We start from the raw sequence: 18,629 nt of genomic DNA on the forward strand, positions 1-18,629 counted from the left end.
GGCATGGCAGGGGAAGGATACTGCAAAATCCCCATTCCCACCCCACTCCAGGGGAAGGATACTGCAAAATCCCCATTCCCTCCCCACTCCTGGGGGAAGGATAATGCAAAATCTCCATTCCCTGCCCACTCTGGGGCCAGCCAGAGGTGATATTTGCCAGTTCTCCAAACTACTCAAACTTTCCGCTACCGGTTCTCTGAACTGCTCAAAATTTCTGCTACCGGTTCTCCCGAACCTGTCAGAACCTGCTGGATTTCACCCCTGATCTTCCTCCTTCTATTTACTCCTCAACAACCATCCTGTGAGGTGTGTTGATCTGAGAAAAATTTGACTGGCTCAAAGTCACCCAGCTGCCTTTCATGGCTGAGGCGGGACTAGAACTCACGTCCTCCCGCTTTCTACCCTGACGCCTTTAAACTGGCTTTCAAAGTTGAACAAACTGTCAGTTGTAGGTTAGGCTAAGAGAGAAGAGCCAACATGGCAGAAGAGAGATTAAAACTTTCATCTCCTCCTTCTCCGACACCTTCATCATTGTGCCACGACATCATTTGAGGAAAATATGATTACAAAATACAACAAAACATTGTTATTTAAATTGTTATTCTCATTTAAAAGAGAAGTCTGGGCTCAGTTTCTTGAAATTAGCCGAGGTAGTTGAGCAATTGTAGTTGCCCTTGGAAGTAAATCTTCTCTAAAGTCAGTGTCAGTGTGAAATCTTCCCCAGTTTACCACCGATTTGCTGCCCACGCATGCATATGTGCGCTTCATGCGGGAAAAGGCTTGGGAAGGTAAGTAGAACAGGGAGGGGGAAACAGTTGTGCCGCGCAATTTAGATTTACTAGAAAGCAGGATTTCCTGATTTTAAATAATGTAGCACAGCTGATCGTCAGAAATCCTCCGAACCGGTAGCTTTTTTTTTTCACTACCGGTTCGCCCGAACTGATGCGAACCGGTAGCATTTCACTGCTGGTCAGTGTCCTTTACTCCTGGGTAAAAGCGTGCAGAACTGCGGTCTCTTAAGAGCATTTCCCAACTCCTGGGATGTCCGTGTTGGGTTTTCATGCAGTCGGAGTGGACGGAGGAGGCCGTAACTGTAATTTTTTGTTGCCGGGAAAGACTTCACAATCCCTGGCGGCAGCCCAACTGAGCGAGGATCAAAGCACAAATCTCGGCTTTCTGAGGGGTTTCTGTTTCCTTTCTTCCCCTTTTAAGTATTTGGCTGCCTTTGGGAAGGAAGGCGGCTGTTCAAACAGGGCCCAGGACAACGTTTGATGGGCCCGTACTGGTTTCACTGGTTGCAGTTATGTTCCAAATTGTAAAGTGATGGCAGATGTTTTCCTTCCATAAAGAGCTATGTGAGAGCTGGAACTCTCAGTGAACAGTGCAGTTTTCTACACTTCAGTAAGGCTGCCCAGCTGGGGAAATTTGTACGAGGGGCTACATAGGCACGTCTGGATGCCAAAAAGAAAATGGGGAAGTAATGGCTTAGATGCTAGTGGCTTTTTTAAAATATCATTTATCGATGAGTTTTGAAGGCTTTTAAATTGGTTTTCTGGGCAAACTTCTCCCCAGGTTGTTGAATGGAACCAAAGCATAAAAATAAAGGGAAACTTTCGGCCTTAAAATAACACCTACTTCAATGTACTTTAGATCAGTCTTTCTCACCTTTGGCAAGTTTAAGATGTCTGGACTTCAACTCCCAGATTCCCCAGCCAGCGTAGCTGAGAGCAGGGGTGAAATCCAGCAGGTTCTGACAGGTTCTGGAGAACCGGTAGCGGAAATTTTGAGTAGTTCAGAGAACCGGCAAATACCACCTCTAGCTGGCCCCGGAGTGGGGTGGGAATGGAGATTTTGCAGTATCCTTTCCCCAGGAGTGGGGAGGGAATGGGGATTTTGCAGTATCCTTCCCCTGGAGTGGGGTGGGAATGGAGATTTTGCAGTATTCTTTCCCCAGGAGTGAGCAGGGAATGGGGATTTTGCAGTATCCTTTCCCCAGGAGTGGGGGGGGGAGAATGGGGATTTTGCAGTATCCTTCCTCCAGGAGTGGGAAGGAAATGGGGATTTTGCAGTATCCTTCCCCTGGAGTGGGGTGGGAATGGAGATTTTGCAGTATCCTTCCCCTGCCACGCCCACCAAGCCACGCCCACAGAACTGGTAGTAAAAAAAATTGGATTTCACTACTGGCTGAAAGTTAAAGTCCAGACACCTTAAACGTGCCAAGAGTGAGAAATATTGCAATAGAAGAATAGCGTTTTTATTATTACGGTCAGGCTAGAGTTATAGACAAAAGCACATTAAAAAAATAAAATCGAGTAAAAACGAAACAGGACAAGTAATTAAAATGGATAAGCAAAGTCTGTCTCATTTTTACAAGCAATATTTAGTTGGTACCTAGGCAACGTGCCCCATTGGCTCATTTTTTTCAGTGGTATTTCCTTATTAAACAGAAACAAACCGTCACTGAATATTGAAAATCAATTTGATCGCATGACTGCAACAGCAGCCCAGTAATGCAGCTACCACTAATAGCCACAATTCCCCAGATTTCATTTCTTCCTGGATTCTGGGTGCATTCTTTATTTTAGCCCATTTGAGGTAGTTTGGTTCAAAAATTGTTGCCCTCTGATACAGTTTCACCTGGTTAAAAAGCCATGAGAATTTTAGATAAATAGCATTTCTAGAAAAACAGCAATAAAGCTTCAAGAAAATGGCTCATAACTTAAAAGTAATTTGAAAGAGGTAGGATTTTGAATTTTGATTCCTGCTGAATGGATGGGGAAGATAAGGAGGTAGTGACAGATTTTATTTTCCTGGGCTCCAAGATCACCGCAGATGAGGGCTGCAGCCAAGAAATTAAAAGACGCTTGCTCCTGGGGAGGAAAGCTATGGCAAATCTAGACAGCATACTAAAAAGCAGAGACATCACCCTGCCAACAAAAGTGCGTATAGTCAAGGCTACGGTTTTCCCAGTTGCAATGGATGGCTGTGAAAGTTGGACCATAAGGAAGGCTGAGCACCAAAGAATGGAGGCCTTTGAACTCTGGTGCTGGAGAAGACTCCTGCGAGTCCCTTGGACTGCAAGGGGATCCAACCGGTCAGTCCTAGAGGAGATCCACCCTGACTGCTCTTCAGAAGGCCAGATCCTGAAGAGGAAACTCAAATCCTTTGGCCACCTGATGAGAAGGAAGGACTCCCTGGAGAAGAGCCTAATGCTGGGAACGATGGAGGGCAAAAGAAGAAGGGGACGGCAGAGAACGAGGTGGCTGGATGGAGTCACTGAAGCAGTCGGCATGAGCTCAAATGGACTCCAGAGGATGGTAGAGGACAGGAAGGCCTGGAGGAATGTTGTCCATGGGGTCACGATGGGTCGGACACGACTTCGCAACTAACGACAACAACAACAAAGGATTTTGAAAGTCTTCCCAGAGAGTGGGATCAGGCTTTGTCATGAGGATGGATAGGAGAGCTTATGCCAACCTGCCCTCTAGGCTTGCTAAGAGATGTTGGGATTGAAGTCTCAGACATCTGGAGGATATTCGACTGAGAGTGGTTGCCTGGTTGTAAGGACTTTACTGTCAAAAGGAGCAGAGATGGCGAAAGAGAAAGAAATAACGCATCACTTCAGTCAAAACTGAAGAAGCTTCTTGGATGAGAAGCAAAATGTCTTCCAAGAAAACAAAGAAAGTCCAGCCGCCTTTTGGGAATGAAAGCACCTTTGGGACAACCATGACCTGGATCAGTGGTGGGATTAATCTGGTTTGGGAGGTTCCGCCCACCCACCCAGACATCATCACGGACCCTCTGTGCATGCACAGAGGTGGCGCGCACACTCACATTTGCAAACCGATAGCGAAGGTAAGTGTTGTGGCCCGTCAGTGGCCTGTGCAGCTAGTAGCTGATTCCGACAGCGAGGAGGCTGGTGTGGTGTTGCGCCAGCAGCCTGTGCAGCTGGCACTTGAGTCGGACAATGAGGAGACTGGAGAAGATGTGGTGCCAGAGGTGGGGATTCAGCCAGGGCCTTCAGAACCTCCAGAAACTCCCATAAGTGAAGAGGAAGAAGAGGAAGAGCCTCTTCTCGATGCACGGGCGCGCCAAAAGGCAGGAGTGGTTCCTCAGGAGGAGGTCTCCTCGAGAGTAAGGCTTGGGGCTAATTGGCCACTCCCTTAGCCTATTTAAGGAGGAACACCGACTGAAGCAATTTGCAGGGAACAACTTCGTTCACTCTCCTTCTCGTCTTGATCTTAGTTCTCTGCAAATTGCTTCTGGGCTTTCTGCCAACCCTAGTAAGATTACGATTATTTATTCTTTGGATTCTTGTAGGCTGTTAAGAAAGTTAATTAACAGCCTTTGTTTGAAAAAGACTGATTTAATTTAGTAAACTAAGGTTTGTACAGACTTTGTGTGTGCTGCGTTCTTTGGGGTCCATAGCTGGGGCAGAACAGTAAGTGAATATCACTACTGACCTGGATGATTGAGAATCTCCCGAGAACAGAAGGAAATAACCTTTCTTTGAATGAAGGAATGCAGGCTTTTTAAAAGGCCGAGATGGAGCACAAATAAATGTCGTGTTTCCTCACCCCAAATGGGTTGAGCACTGGGCATTCATTCTCTTTATAGACATGAGGCTGATGTTTTTGAGTAGGCAAGTGTCACTTCTGCTCACTCAACCACTCTTGGTATACCTGTCTGTTGAGGTGGGAAGGAATGCTGAATGCCTTTTTTTTTAAAAAAAAAAGAAAATCAGACCTGAACTGATGCAATACTGGAGTGTTCCTTGCTAAAAAGGTTACACAGCGGTTGAGATCTTCAAATATTTGAAGAGCTGTTGCATAGTTAGAGGAGTGTGTGGCTCTCTAGAAAGTAGCATTGGGTTGAAATTACAAAAATAAGGATTTCAGAAATTCCTGCTGGAGAAGTCATCTGATTGGAATTGAGATCGGGTTCTCCCTGTTTTAAAAAAAACCTGATTTTATGTAGACGGTTCAGCAATGGAGGAAATCCTTTTGTAGGGTTTGGATTAAAGGATCGTTTGAAGTCCTAGTAGTCGTTGCAATTTTGTAAGGCCGTCACTAAAAGCTGCACTCAAAATTCAACTCTTCTCTGTTGCAGTTATTTTCAAAGGATCTTCAACGTCTTTTTTATTTTTTCCCCATAAATATCATCCACAAGTTTCTCAGTTTTGTTGAATTGTAGGCAGTGGTGGGTTTCAAATTTTTTTACTACTGGTTCTGTGGGTGTGGCTTGGTGGGCAGGGCATGGCTTGGTGGGTGTGGCAGGGGAAGTATACTGTAAAATCTCCATTCCCACCCCACTCCGGGGAAAGGATACTGCAAAATCTCCATTCCTTCCTCAATCCAGGGGAACGTTACTGCAAAATCCCCATTTCCTCTCGATCAGCCTGGACTTGAGAGGCAGAGAATAGATGGGGGCAGGGCCAGTCAGCATTTTTACTACCGGTTCTCCGAACTACTCAAAATTTCTGCTACCGGTTCTCCAGAACTGATCAGAACCTGCTGAAACCCACCTCTGATTGTAGGTCTACAGGTTCAATGTGAACAACTCCCCTGTATATTTTGATAAAAATGATAACTCTTAGGTCATGATTTTTTTTACAACTGTTGCGGAATTTGAATTTATGAAGAATTCTGAAGTCTTAATGAAAAGGATTTGGGGAGGAGGGTGTTGACTTTTCTGCCTGCTTTCTCAGTGAGGACACTTATTTTAGATCTACGCTAAAGATGTTAGTGCGGTAGAGAGGCTTTGTCACCTTTCTATGTGATTCTTATTTGTTCCCTAAGACTATCATTAAGTGTTGTACCTTATGATTCTTGATGAAGGTATCTTTTATGTACTCCAAGAGTGTATGCACCAAGACAAATTCCTTGCGTGTCCAATCACACTTGGCCAATAAAGAATTCTACTCTACTCTACTCTACTCTACTCTACTCTACTCTACTCTACTCTACTCTACTCCACTCCACTCCACTCCACTCCACTCCACTCTACCCTACTCTTCTCTATTCTACTCTACTCCACTCTACTCTACTCTACTCTACTCTACTCTACTCTACTCTACCCTACTCTTCTTTATTCTACTCTACTCTACTCTACTCCACTCCACTCCACTCCACTCCACTCCACTCCACTCCACTCCACTCTACTCTACTCTACCCTACCCTACCTTACCCTACCTTACCCTACCCTACCCTACCCTACCCTACCCTGTTCTGTTCTGTTCTGTTCTGTTCTGTTCTCAATTTATCTGTCATACCTGGAAAATGTCTAGGGAGGTATTTTAGGATCATTTAGATAACATTTGTAGAACAGACTGTACTCTGTTATTATTCACTTCTTTTATCTAAGAAGTGACACTCAATCTGGATTGCCAGAAAGTATTCAAAAAACAAAAACAGGCAGAAAAGAAAAATGGGGCTGAGTAGAAAAGAATTGAAATAGTTCTAGTGCAGGGTAGGTAGAAGGTGGACTAGAGTAGTGTAGAGAAGTGATTCTCAACTTGAGGATGTGTGGACTTCAACTCCCAGAATTCCCCAGCTATAGCCATTGCCAAGGTTGGGAAACACTGCTCTTAAAGATCGTAGGGTATTTCTAACTGGGTTTATTTCAAGGCCTGCTTCAAGTTTGAAGACATTGAACATGTTTTGAATGATAGCATCTGCAGGTTAACAGCAATGCTGGATTTCCAAGGAGTGTCAAAAGATAATATCAGTAGCCTGAAATATTTGGGTGGGGAAATGCCTTGAATTGAGAGTGTGTCTAGGAGAGAAGTCTCACTGCTTCACTGGGATGGTTGTATTGGAAAGTTTTCACGAGACTCTTCTTCTTATAACCATCACACCTATATTTTAATCAAAGGACTCAGCAACCCCGGAGCCCTTAATTTCTAGTCCTAATTTAGAAAACAGCCTGTAGGCAGTCTATGAAGACATTGAGTGAAGACTTCTGCTCCTTCCCCATAACCCATTCTGCAAGCATAGAAGAAAAGGAGGGGGGAGGGGAAAGGAGAGGAAGAAAGATTTAAGATGCACATTGTACCTGAATCCTGGTTTCATCAATTGACTTGTTTAATAAGCCACCGTCAGTAGGGTTCGTACAGCTTCTAGTAAGCCACACTACAGTTTCCTTACAAAAATGCATGAGTAGCCAGAAAGGAAGCTATTTGCCTCTATTTTCTCTGCCTTTTTTCCTTCATCCCTGTTTGAGACCAAATGGTAGAGTGCAGTACAGTGGTGAAATGCAAATTTTTTTACTACCAGTTCTATGGGAGTGGCTTGGTGGGCATGGTGTAGCTTGATGGGCGTGGCTTGGTGGGTGTGGCAAGGGAAAGAAACTGCAAAATCCCCATTCCCTCCTACTCTTGGGGGAAGGATATTGCAAAATCTCCATTCCCACCCCACTCTGGGACAAGCCAGAAGTGGTATTTGCCAGTTCTCCGAACTGCTCAAAATTTCTGCTACCGGTTCTCCAGAACCTGTCAGAACCTGCAGGATTTCACCCCTCGTGCAGTGGTGAAATTCATTTTTTTTAACTACCAGTTCTGTGGGTGTGGCTTGGTGGGCGTGGTGTGGTTTGGTGAGTGTAGCTTGGGCGTGGCAGGGGAAGGATATTGCAAAATCCCCATTCCCTCCCCACTCCTGGGGGAAGGATATTGTGCAAAATCTCCATTCCCACCCCACTCTGGGGCCAGACAGAGGTGGTATTTGCCGGTTCTCCAAACTACTCAAAATTTCCGCTACCGGTTCTCCAGAACTTGTCAGAACCTGCTGAAATTTCACCCCTGGTAGAGTGGAAAGAGAAGGGACGGAATCTGTTGCATTCTAGGGATACGGTACAATTATCTAGAAGCACTTTGCCAGAGATAATTTCTCCGGAGTCTCCCCAGGCTGCCTTCTCCACTCTTCTGGCCAGACCTGGCTGCTGCCTGAGTCACGTACCTGTGAGGAATATTGCTGGAATGCAAATGTGGCAAGGAGGTTTCTTCAGGTGTTGATCCCAAGCTCTTAGGGATCATTAGCATGGGGAGGAGCTGAGGCGGAGCTATTACCTGGTTAGCCACTCTATTTACATAGTTTCTGTGCAACCTTGATGGAAGGGGAATGGCTTCTATTCATCAGTCTCCATTCTCATTTGCAGATAATGTCCGGAGACCAGCTGGGAACCCTGTGATGTTAACCTCAGTCAACATGTCCTGGAACCTGCAGATCACTCAACCCCAATCTCAGCTCAGCCTGGTTCTTGAAGACCAAACGAGCGTAGGGAATGATCGATTGGCTGAGGCTGGATCTCCAACGGATGCCGTCCCCCACCAGCTGGGTTTCTTGCCCATGAGCGGACGGCTTCTGAAATCTGAATCGGAAGATTCCGGCGTGGAGTTGGCCAGCGGCGATCACGTCCCTTTGACTCCGGTGGAATCCGAAAAAAGCTTTTCTTTGGATTGCCTAGATGGAGATGATTCTGTTCCAGCCATTCAGGAAGGTTGCCCCCAAGAAAGGCCAGAAGCACTGCTGCCCACTCTGGATTGTGCCTGGCAGGATTTCTGTGTCAAAAGGAAGCTCGGCGATGTGGTCCAGAGATTCCAGAAGAACCTCGTGTCTATGCCCAAGAAGCCTCCTCCAGATTTGGAGGAGTTGAAGTCCTGCCACTACCCATGTGAGCCAGTGAGTGTTGAAGTGGTTCTGGATGAAGCTACCTCAGACAGCAGCACCCTTGAGGAGAAAACAAAAGAAGAGGTGAGTGTGGGAAAGATGCCAGTTGGACCAAGTTGACCTGAGGAGTCTTCTGAAACTGCTCTGGTGGAGCAGGGACAGCTAACTAATATAAGTTGCAGATACTTAGACTTGGTTTAAACATAAGGGAATCTTTGTAATGATGAGAGCTGTCCAACAAGACAACAGTCTACCAACCAAGGGAATGGGGTTTCCAACAGACCAATAGTCTACTAAATGTTGTGAGTTTCCCATCTCTGGAGAGGTTGAAGTAGTTGGATAGTTTAATTGGTTTTCCCACACATTATGTGAGGGCAGTGGTGGGTTCCTCCCGGTTCAGTCCGGTTCGGCCGAGCCGGTAGCGGTGACGATATGACGTCACCGAACCGGTTCTCCCCCCCCCCGCCCTCCCACTCCCCCACCCCCCCCACGTTATTCTTACCTTTTATTTGGTCCCACCCCCAATCTATTGCTGCCTCCTGAGTCCCAGCTGATGATTAGAGGGGAAAACACTGTTTAAACTCTTGCCGCGGGGCTTCAAAGGGCCGTCCTACAGCTGATCAGTGTTAAAAGCAAACAAATGAATTGGGTCGTAAGTGCGAGGACTGGTCGTAAGCGTGAGGACCTGCCAGAAATGACGCTGACCAGCTAGCCACGCCCACCTAGTCACATGACCTCCAAGCCACACCCACAAAATAAGCCACGCCCACAGAACCGGTAGTAAAAAAATTTAGAACCCACCCCTGTGTGAGGGCCAGAGAAAGTATTATTTGTAGAGAGCGTGCTGATTCTACAATTCTGCATGATGTTCATTTTCTAGTCACAACAGCCAGCATCCCATCCCGTGCCAGGACCGGGTCTCCGCTCCCTGGAGAACCTCTCCAAAATTATGGAAAAAATGGTGAAACTGCAGAAAGCCAATAAGGAAATTCAACATGAACAACAAGTATTGGAATGTCGAATCCGGACCTTGGAAAGCCGGGTCTGCACCCTGGGACAGGAGAAGGTAAGAAAGAGCTATAGCTAATCAATGGTAATTTATAGAAGCTGGTCACCCTTGGAGAGACAGAATAGAGGGGGGAGACAGAGAGACAGAGACAGAGACAGAGAGAAACACACACACACACACACACACACACAGAGAGAGAGAGAGAGACAGAAAGAGACACAGAGAGAGAGAGAGAGAGAGACAGACAGAGACAGAGAGAGAGATAAAGAGACACACAGAGAGAAAGACAGAAAGACACACACACAGAGAGAGACACACATACAGAGACAGAGAGACAGAGACACAGAGAGAGACAGACAGACAGAGAGAGACAGACACAGTGAGAGATAGACAGAGAGACAGAGACACACAGAGAGAGAGACACACACACACACACAGAGACACACAGAGAGAGAGAGACACACACACAGAGAGAGACAGAGAGAGAGACACACACAGAGAGAGACAGAGACACACAGAGAGAGAGAGACAGAGACAGAGAGAGACACACAGAGACAGAGAGAGAGAGACAGAGAGAGAGAGAGAGAGACACACACACACAGAGAGACAGAGACACACAGAGAGAGAGAGACAGAGAGAGAGAGAGACAGAGAGAGCCACACAGAGACAGAGAGAGACGCACACAGAGAGACAGAGACAGAAAGAGACACAGAGAAAGAGAGACAGAGAGATAGAGAGACACACAGAGAGACAGAGAAACACACAGAGAGAGAGACACAGAGAGAGACAGAGAGAGAGAGAGAGAGATAGACAGACAGACAGACACAGACACAGACTGAAAGAGAGACAGAGAGAGACAGAGAGAGACAGAGAGAGAATTTTTTTTTAAGAGCAACCAGTTGAGTTTCAGGGCCTGGTATGGATTTGAATCCATTTCTGATACTTCTGTTCCATTATGGGTAATTCCCAATTTACACCCATTCATTTAGCGACTATTGGAAATTACAAGGGCACAGAAAAAAGTGACTTACAACCATTTTTCACACTTATGATCATTGCAGCCTCCCCATGGAGAGGAGATCAAAATTCGGACACTTAGCAACTGGCTCGTATTTATGACGGGTGCAATGTCCCAGGATCAGGTGGTTACCTTTTGGGACCTTCTGACAAGCAAAGCCTCTCCTCCTAGTCCCCACCAGTTGGAATTCTTTAACCTCAGGTGCCCAACACTTGTGGACTTCAGCTCCCAGAATTCCTCAGCCAGCCATAGTGGCTGGGAGTTAAAGTCAACAAACTTCTTGCCTGACCAGGAATGAAGTCATATAATCATTGAGATTCAACTTTTGCTGTCACGTTGAGATGCCACGAATATTCTGAAAAGTTCTGAATGGTTTCCAAAAAGTTTGATCTTTTTCTCCCAGGAAACTCAACCAGTGTTTAACTATGCTGGATAAAAGTTCCGGAAACTGAAGTCCAAAAGCGAAGGAGGACAGAAAGTTCAGGAAGGCGGAGCTGCACCTTTGTGGAAAACTGTCTTTTTAAGGCTATGTCCCTCAACCTCAGCACTTTAAGAAATGTGAATCCCCACAATTCCCACGGCTGAGGAATTCTGGAAGTTGAAGTTCACCTATCTAAAAGTTTGCTGAGGTTGAGAAACTCTGAAATTCTGAAGTGTCATTTGAGGCAAACACGTTGATCTTTGCTTGTGTTCCTCAAAAGCTGCTACTCTGCTTCGGTTACTCTCAGCTACCTGGAACAGGAATTGACAGCCAGGGAGTCAATAATATCCCTTGTCCAAAGTAAAGTGTTTGCCAGTGGCAAAATACAACACAATCCAGGGAGTGACTAAATATTTGGCAGTGAGGAAAGTGCTGGAGAGGTAATAGAGCACACAAGGTAATATTAGGTGTGGGGAGCTGAATTCCAGTCTGATCCAAAATTACATTTGGAGAAATTGTGTTCCCGTTCTGCATAGCTTTTGAGTTACATCATCTTATTTCATCCGCATGTATCGCCACCGAAGTTCCTCCTCTCTCTGGTTGTATTTTGGATGGATGGGGGAGTGGCAGGATGAAAGGATGATTAATTAGTCATGAGCAAAACATGTACTTGGCTAGCAAAGAAATAATAATTTCAGGTTTCTGGGGTAATCCTGGTCACCTTATTTGTTATATGCCTGCTGATGAAATCCCACACGTGTACAGCATAGATTTACAAATAGTTGCTTTTGATTTTCAAATTTAAAGAGGGGAGGTTTTTGATTCTACAATAAGTACTGTATAATATACTGTATTTTTCGGAGTATAAGACGCACCTTTCCCCCCCAAAAAAGACAGTAAAAATCTGGGTGCATCTTATAGTCCGAATGTAGCCCCGCCCAGCTTCTCAAACCGAGGTTTCAGAGGCTGAAAAAAGCATCAGAAACGAAACTTCAGAAAAGAAGCCTCCAAACAGAGCTTGAGAAAAAAAGCCTCCAAACAGAGCTTGAGAAAAGAAGCCCCCAAACAGAGCTTGAGAAAAGAAGCCCCCAAACAGAGCTTGAGAAAAAAAAGCCTCCAAACAGAGCTTGAGAAAAGAAGCCCCCAAACTGAGCTTCAGAAAAAAAGCCTCCAAACAGAGCTTCAGAAAAGAAGCCCCCAAACAAAGCTTCAGAGGCTTTTTTTCTGAAGCTGTTTCGGAGGCTTTCAGAGGCAGGGAAAAAAAAAAGGCACAGAGCTCACAACCAAGGAACCTGTTGCTAAAATTCACCTCTGGGAACAGCTGATTGGAGGCCGATCCACCTGCCAATCAGCTTTTTTCTTATTTTCCTCCCCAAAAACTAAGTATAATTAATTATACTCTGAAAAATACGGTACTTGTAAAGCATTGGGTTTAAATTTGCTATTCAAACACTACTGATAAATTCCACTGTTTTAAATAGCTGCAAACTACAATATTTCAAGTCCTTTTTTTCTATAGAAATGCTATTACTAAGTAGTTACTAAGTCTGCATTACTATTAATCTTCTCATCGTTCCTTTCACCCATCTCCTCCCACTTATGACTGTAACCTTGTTGCTAGTATCTTTACAATTTATATTGACTGTTTCCTAATATGATTTGATTGCTTATTTGTTCCCTATGACTATCATTAAGTGTTGTACCTTAGGATTCTTGACGAATGTATCTTTTATGTACACTGAGAGCATATGCACCAAGACAAATTCCTTGTGTGTCCAATCACACTTGGCCAATAAAGTATTCTATTCTATTCTATTCTATTCTATTCTATTCTATTCTATTCTATTCTATTCTATTCTATTCTATTCTATTCTATTCTATTCTATTCTATCCTATCCTATCCTATCCTATCCTATCCTATCCCATTCCATTCCATTCCATTCCATTCCATTCCATTCCATTCCATTCCATTCCATTCTATTCTATTATCTCTTCTGTTTGGCTACTTTCTTAAGAGCCTATACTCCAATTTCTACATTGCTATGCTGGTTATCGTGCAAATCAGGCCATTGTTCAATAAATCACGTTTTACTGCAGTGTGTGAATCCAGTGAGTGTTGAAGGGGTTCTGGATGAGGCTTCTGGAGGATGCAGTCAAGCTACCTCAGGCGGCAGAATCCTTGAGGAGGAGAAAACAAAAGAAGAGGTGAGTGTTGGAAAGAACAGAAAGGGAAACTCCAGAAAAGGTGCACAAGAATTATTCTCCATTACCACAGGAACTAGGACCAGAAATGATAGCTGTAATAGTAATAACTGGTATAAGTTGCAGCTACTTAGACTTGGTTTAAAGGTTCTGACAGGTTCTGGAGAACCAGTAGTGGAAATTTTGAGTAGTTCGGAGAACCAGCAAATACCACCTCTGGCTGGCCCTAGAGTGGGGTGGGAATGGAGATTTTGCAGTATCCTTCCCCCAGGAGTGGGGAGGGAATGGAGATTTTGCAGTATCCTTCCCCAAGGAGTGGGGTGGGAATGGAGATTTTGCAGTATCCTTCCCCCAGGAGTGGGGAAGGAATGGGGATTTTGCAATATCCTTCCCCCAGGAGTGAGGAGGGAATGGGGATTTTGCAATATCCTTTCCCCAGGAGTGGGGAGGAAATGAGGATTTTGCAGTATCCTTTCCCTGGACTGGGGTGGGAATGGAGATTTTGCAGTATCCTTCCCCCAGGAGTGGGCAGGGAATGGGGATTTTGCAATATCCTTTCCCCAGGAATGGGGAGGAAATGGGGATTTTGCAGTATCCTTTCCCTGGACTGGGGAGGGAATGGAGATTTTGCAGTATCCTTCCCCCAGGAGTGTGGAGGGAATGGGGATTTTGCAATATCCTTCCCTCACAAGTGGGGAAGGAAGGGAGATTTTGCAGTATCCTTCCCCCAGGAGTGGGGTGGGAAGGGAGATTTTGCAGCCTCCTTCCCCTGCCACGCCCATCAGGCCACACCACGCCCACCAAGCCACACCACGCCCACAGAACCGGTAGTAAAAAAATTTGGATTTCACCACTGGGCGATAGTCTACCAAATAAGGTTGTGAGTTTCCCATCTCTGGAGCTGTTGAAGAAGTGGGATAGTTTAACTGGTTTTCCCGCACATTATGTGAGGGCCAGAGAAAATATTATTTGTGGAGTGTGTGCCGATTCCAGAATTCTGCATGATGTTTATTTTCTAGGCACAACAGCCGGCATCCCGCTCCATGCCAGGACCGGGTCTACACTACCTGGAGAACCTCTCCAAAATCATGGAAAAAATGGTGAAACTTCAAAAAGCCAACCTGGAAATTCACCATAAATGTCAAATACTGGAGTGCCAAATCCGCATCCTAGAACAGGAGAAAGTAAGAAAGAGCTATAGCTAATGAACTGTAATTTATAGAAGTTGGTCACCCTTGGAGAGACAGAATAAAAGGGAGGGAGAGAGAGAGAGGCAGGGAGACAGAGAGAGAGAGAAAGAGTAAAACAGAGAGATAGAGGGAGACAGAGGGAGAGAATGAGAGCTTTGTTCAAGATCAACCAGTTGTTCTGTCCACGTCTCACACACGCACACAAACAGATAGTCAGGGGTTAAATAAAACTGGCAGACAACAAATTCTTTCGATAAGAGGGTTGGCAGCAACCCAGTAGCTGCTTGCCAAGAACTTTACTCATAGAGGGAGGGGTTATTCCTCCGACAGATAAACCCAAACAAGATACACACAGTTCAAGAATTGACAAGTCCAGTCCGTATTAAATCCAAGGCAGATAACGTTGTTTCAAAGATACAATGTGACTCGCTAGTAGTTAGTTTTGTCCGTCACAGAGTCTGAATGGCCACCTCACCCCCTTTTATCCCCTGTGGGGTGTGGTCCAGTGACTCAGCCTAATCTCTGGCACGCCTCCTCTTCTGCGCACGCCTGTCTCTCCGACGCTGGCGTGGATCCAGCCAAGACTTATCTCCGTCACTGTCCGACTGCGAGGAGATACCTGGCTCCTGGCCAATCTCTTCTCCTTCAGGAGACACCTGAGGCATTGCCAGAGAGGAGGGTCCTGGAGAGGGAGCCCTGGCCAACTCCTCTCCTTCATGTTCGGAGCCTTCTCCCTCCGATAAATCGGCCTCGGGGGTCGGAGTCACAACACCAGTTGAGTTTCAGGGCATGGTATGGATTTGAATCCTGTTCTGATGCTTCCCAGTTAACAATTGGGAATTCTGGGACTCAAAGTCACAGCTGATCTGAAGCTCCCCGAGTCGGAGGAGGCTGCTCTGAGATGAGTCCTTGTGACTAAGGGAAGAATTGTGTCCCAGCCTTCATTTCCTTTTGGCTGCATCCTCTCTCACGGTGTGTCTCTCTCCTCCAGAATGACCAATCCCTCTGGGGAAGATTGAAGGGGCTGTTTAGAACGAGAAGGAAATCTGGACAGCCTAAAGAAGTCATCCAAGTCACAATGACAAGGAACACCAGTAGTGACACCACATCCCAAAGCCGGCACCGTTGGTAAGTAAGGACGTGATGCTGGGATTATTCAGGCATAGGACTGTCCCGCTATCAAGGGTTGAGTCTTGGATACTGACCCCTGAAAGAATGTGGGGCCTGCTCCTGTTTCTGATAGATGTGAGATTTAATAAGAAACCCTTTAGCTCTGCAAACTACTGGATTCAGTTCAGATATAATAGGAATTAACCCAATAGGAATCATCTTGCTAGACAATCAAGGCTCAACGTGTTATTGCAGGAAAAAAAAAAACAATGCAACATCCGGAGAGCAGAGCTTGCTTGCTTACCTGTCTGTGTATTTATTTATTTATATCCTACCTTTATTAGTTTTATAAATACCTCAAGGTGGCAAACATACCTAATACTTCCTCCTCCTCCTCCTCCTCCTCCTTTTCCCCACAACAACCTGAGAAGGTTTGGGATGGGGGGAGAATGCCATTCAGTTGGCTTTCATGCCTAGGGCGGGACTAGACTTTTCAGTCTCTTGATTTCAAGCCTGGTGCCTTAACCACTATCTATCTACCCAACTTGCAGGCTGGGGAATTCTGGGAATATTTTTTTTTTTTTTGCTTTAATTTCTATGCCGCCCTTCTCCAGAGACTCAGGGCGGCTTACAATGCGTTAAGCAATAGCCTTCATCCTTTTGTATATTTATACAAAGTCAGCTTATTGCCCCCACAAACTGTCTCCTCATTTTACCTAACTTAGAAAGGATGGAAGGCTGAGTCAACCTTGAGCCTGGGGAGATTCGAACTTGCAGTAATTGCAAGCAGCAGTTGTTAATAACAGTGCTTTAGTCCACTGTACTACAGGCTCTTCTCAATTGAAGTCCATGCATCTTAAAAGTTTCTGAAATTGAGAAATGCTGTGTTAGAGTGTGCGGTTGTGACAATTAAAGGAAAGAGCCAAGCCTTTTGTTTAATACAGCTGCTCATTGCCACATACAAAGGCACAATATGTGCATTTTTGTAGGGGGGGGGTAACCACTAGGCGATGGTTGCAACGCTCTGAGAAATAGACCTTGCACGATGCAGTTTTGTAGCTGTTGATTCTCTTTCACACCTGTTTTTCCTCTCTGCAAAGATGGGTTTGAATTTTACTAAGAGCCACCACAAAGGACAGGAGCCAAAAAAAAACAAAAACCAGTTTTGAACTGTAAAAATACACGAAGTAGCTTTGCAAAGCGTGATAAAAACATACCATCCAAACAGAAGCGGGGTTTCAGCAGGCTCTGACCAGTTATGGAGAACCGGTAGCGGAAATTTTGAATAGTTCGGAGAACCGGTAAATGCCACTTCTGACTGGCCCCACCCCATCTGTCCCAGCTGATCAGGAGGAAATGGGGATTTTGCAGTACCCTTCCCCTGGAGTGGGATGGGAATGGAGAATTTGCAGTATCATTCCCCTGCCACGCCCACCAAGCCACACCCACCAAGCCATACCCACGGAACTGGCACCGTAGTAAAAAATTTTGAAACCCACCACTGCATCCAAAGCACTAATTAAGGGGAAAAAAATATAACTCTCTTAGGAGTCTATTTAAAAAGCAGACAAGCTGATTTCATTTTGAGATGAAATAGTTCTCCCAGCACCGTCCCATCCACCCCAAATTTCAGCATGGGTGAGGGAGAAATGGGAGATTGCTCTTCCTAGGCTTGGAAACATTATATTTGAGTGGGGTGGGTGGCCTTTCAGGGACTGGGGGTGTCCAAGTGATAAAAAGCATTTTGGTTAAATAACATAAATAAAACCCGTGCTTGAAACTTTACCGCTGCTATGTTTGGAAAAGAGTGACATTTTTGAGACCTACAAAGGTAGCTTGTTGTGCAAACTTGGTCCCTCTCCCACATGTTTTTCTTGAGTCCCCCAACTTCCCCGCAGGCATCACTAAGAGTCATGGGCTCTGAATATTCTTCAACAGAATATCGACAAGGCCTGAGAGATATTCAGAGAAGAACCAAAACAAGGCAGATGAGATCTGCTTTTGTTTTCTTGGAATTGAACTGAACTGAAATGAAAGGTCTTGAGATTCTTCCTAGCAAAAAGGAAGGGATAAAAGCCAGATATTGCTAATATATTCATTCCCATGAATCTTTTTTTCTGTCCTTTTGCGGACAGAAAAAAATGGTGCAACCGGAACAATCTTATGTTTCCTCGTGTCCATTGGGAAATCCCCGCTTTGCAGAATGTGAAATGTCTTGTTGTTTAGTTTGTTCAATTGTTCAGTGTTTTTTTAATTAAATAAATCTGATGTTCTCTTCTTTCTCTCTCTCTCTCTCTCTCTCTCTCTCTCTCTGCCCCTCACTTTCTCTTCCCCCATTTGGTGCATGTAACTGCGTAACTTCACAGATGAAATTGTATTTTTTCATTGAAATTGTATTTTTTTAGTATTTTTAAGAGATAACTATATATGTGGCTGTGAGTTTGAATATATTTATTGTATTTATTGTATTGTATTTAAATAAGGAAAATAAAATGTTTTGCAGACTTAAAAATCTGGACCTGAGAGTAAATTGTTTGAAAAGGTAAACTCAGTGGAACATGGTACCAAAGCTTTCCAGGGCTGTATTATTTCATGCCGCACGGAAGGATGTTTCTGGAGATATATGGAATTCTTTGCAGTAGAGAAGTAGCATGTCATGAGTCAAGCAGAGACTTGTGGATCATACCAGGGATCCATCTAACCTCCCACCCTGTTTCCCAGAGTATACGACAGTTAAATTTGGGAGCAGCTGACTTTCAGTTGCATCAACTAGGATGCTTGTTTTCAATTGCATGCATTTAGAAAGGCGATTTAGCTTCTCACAATCTGATGTCGCCCAGATACATCGGATTCCAATGCCCATAATCCCCAGTCATTTGTGGTTAGTGCTGAAGGAGGCTGGCCTGATTCCAGTGTATGATGGATCCTCCTGGCTATCCTGAAAACTTAATTTACCACGGCTTAAATGTTGGAAAGGGAAACGCTGAGCTCCTTGGTGCCACAAAGATCAGCATTC

General features: G+C 45.0%; 1 long non-coding RNA gene across 1 annotated transcript; it reads left to right on the forward strand.

Annotated features, from left to right (window-relative positions):
- Positions 1-14,419: 14,419 nt before the first annotated feature.
- On the forward strand, positions 14,420-18,053 carry LOC139323175 (uncharacterized). Its single transcript, XR_011600967.1, has 3 exons — positions 14,420-14,497; positions 15,495-15,631; positions 17,980-18,053. It is a non-coding gene; the product is annotated as an uncharacterized lncRNA (long non-coding RNA).
- Positions 18,054-18,629: the final 576 nt, after the last annotated feature.

The sequence above is a fragment of the Pituophis catenifer genome, unplaced genomic scaffold, assembly GCF_029215685.1.
Source record: "Pituophis catenifer annectens isolate HBS135680 unplaced genomic scaffold, rPitCat1.0.hap2 SCAF_12, whole genome shotgun sequence".
NCBI classification, from domain to species: Eukaryota; Metazoa; Chordata; class Lepidosauria; order Squamata; family Colubridae; genus Pituophis; species Pituophis catenifer.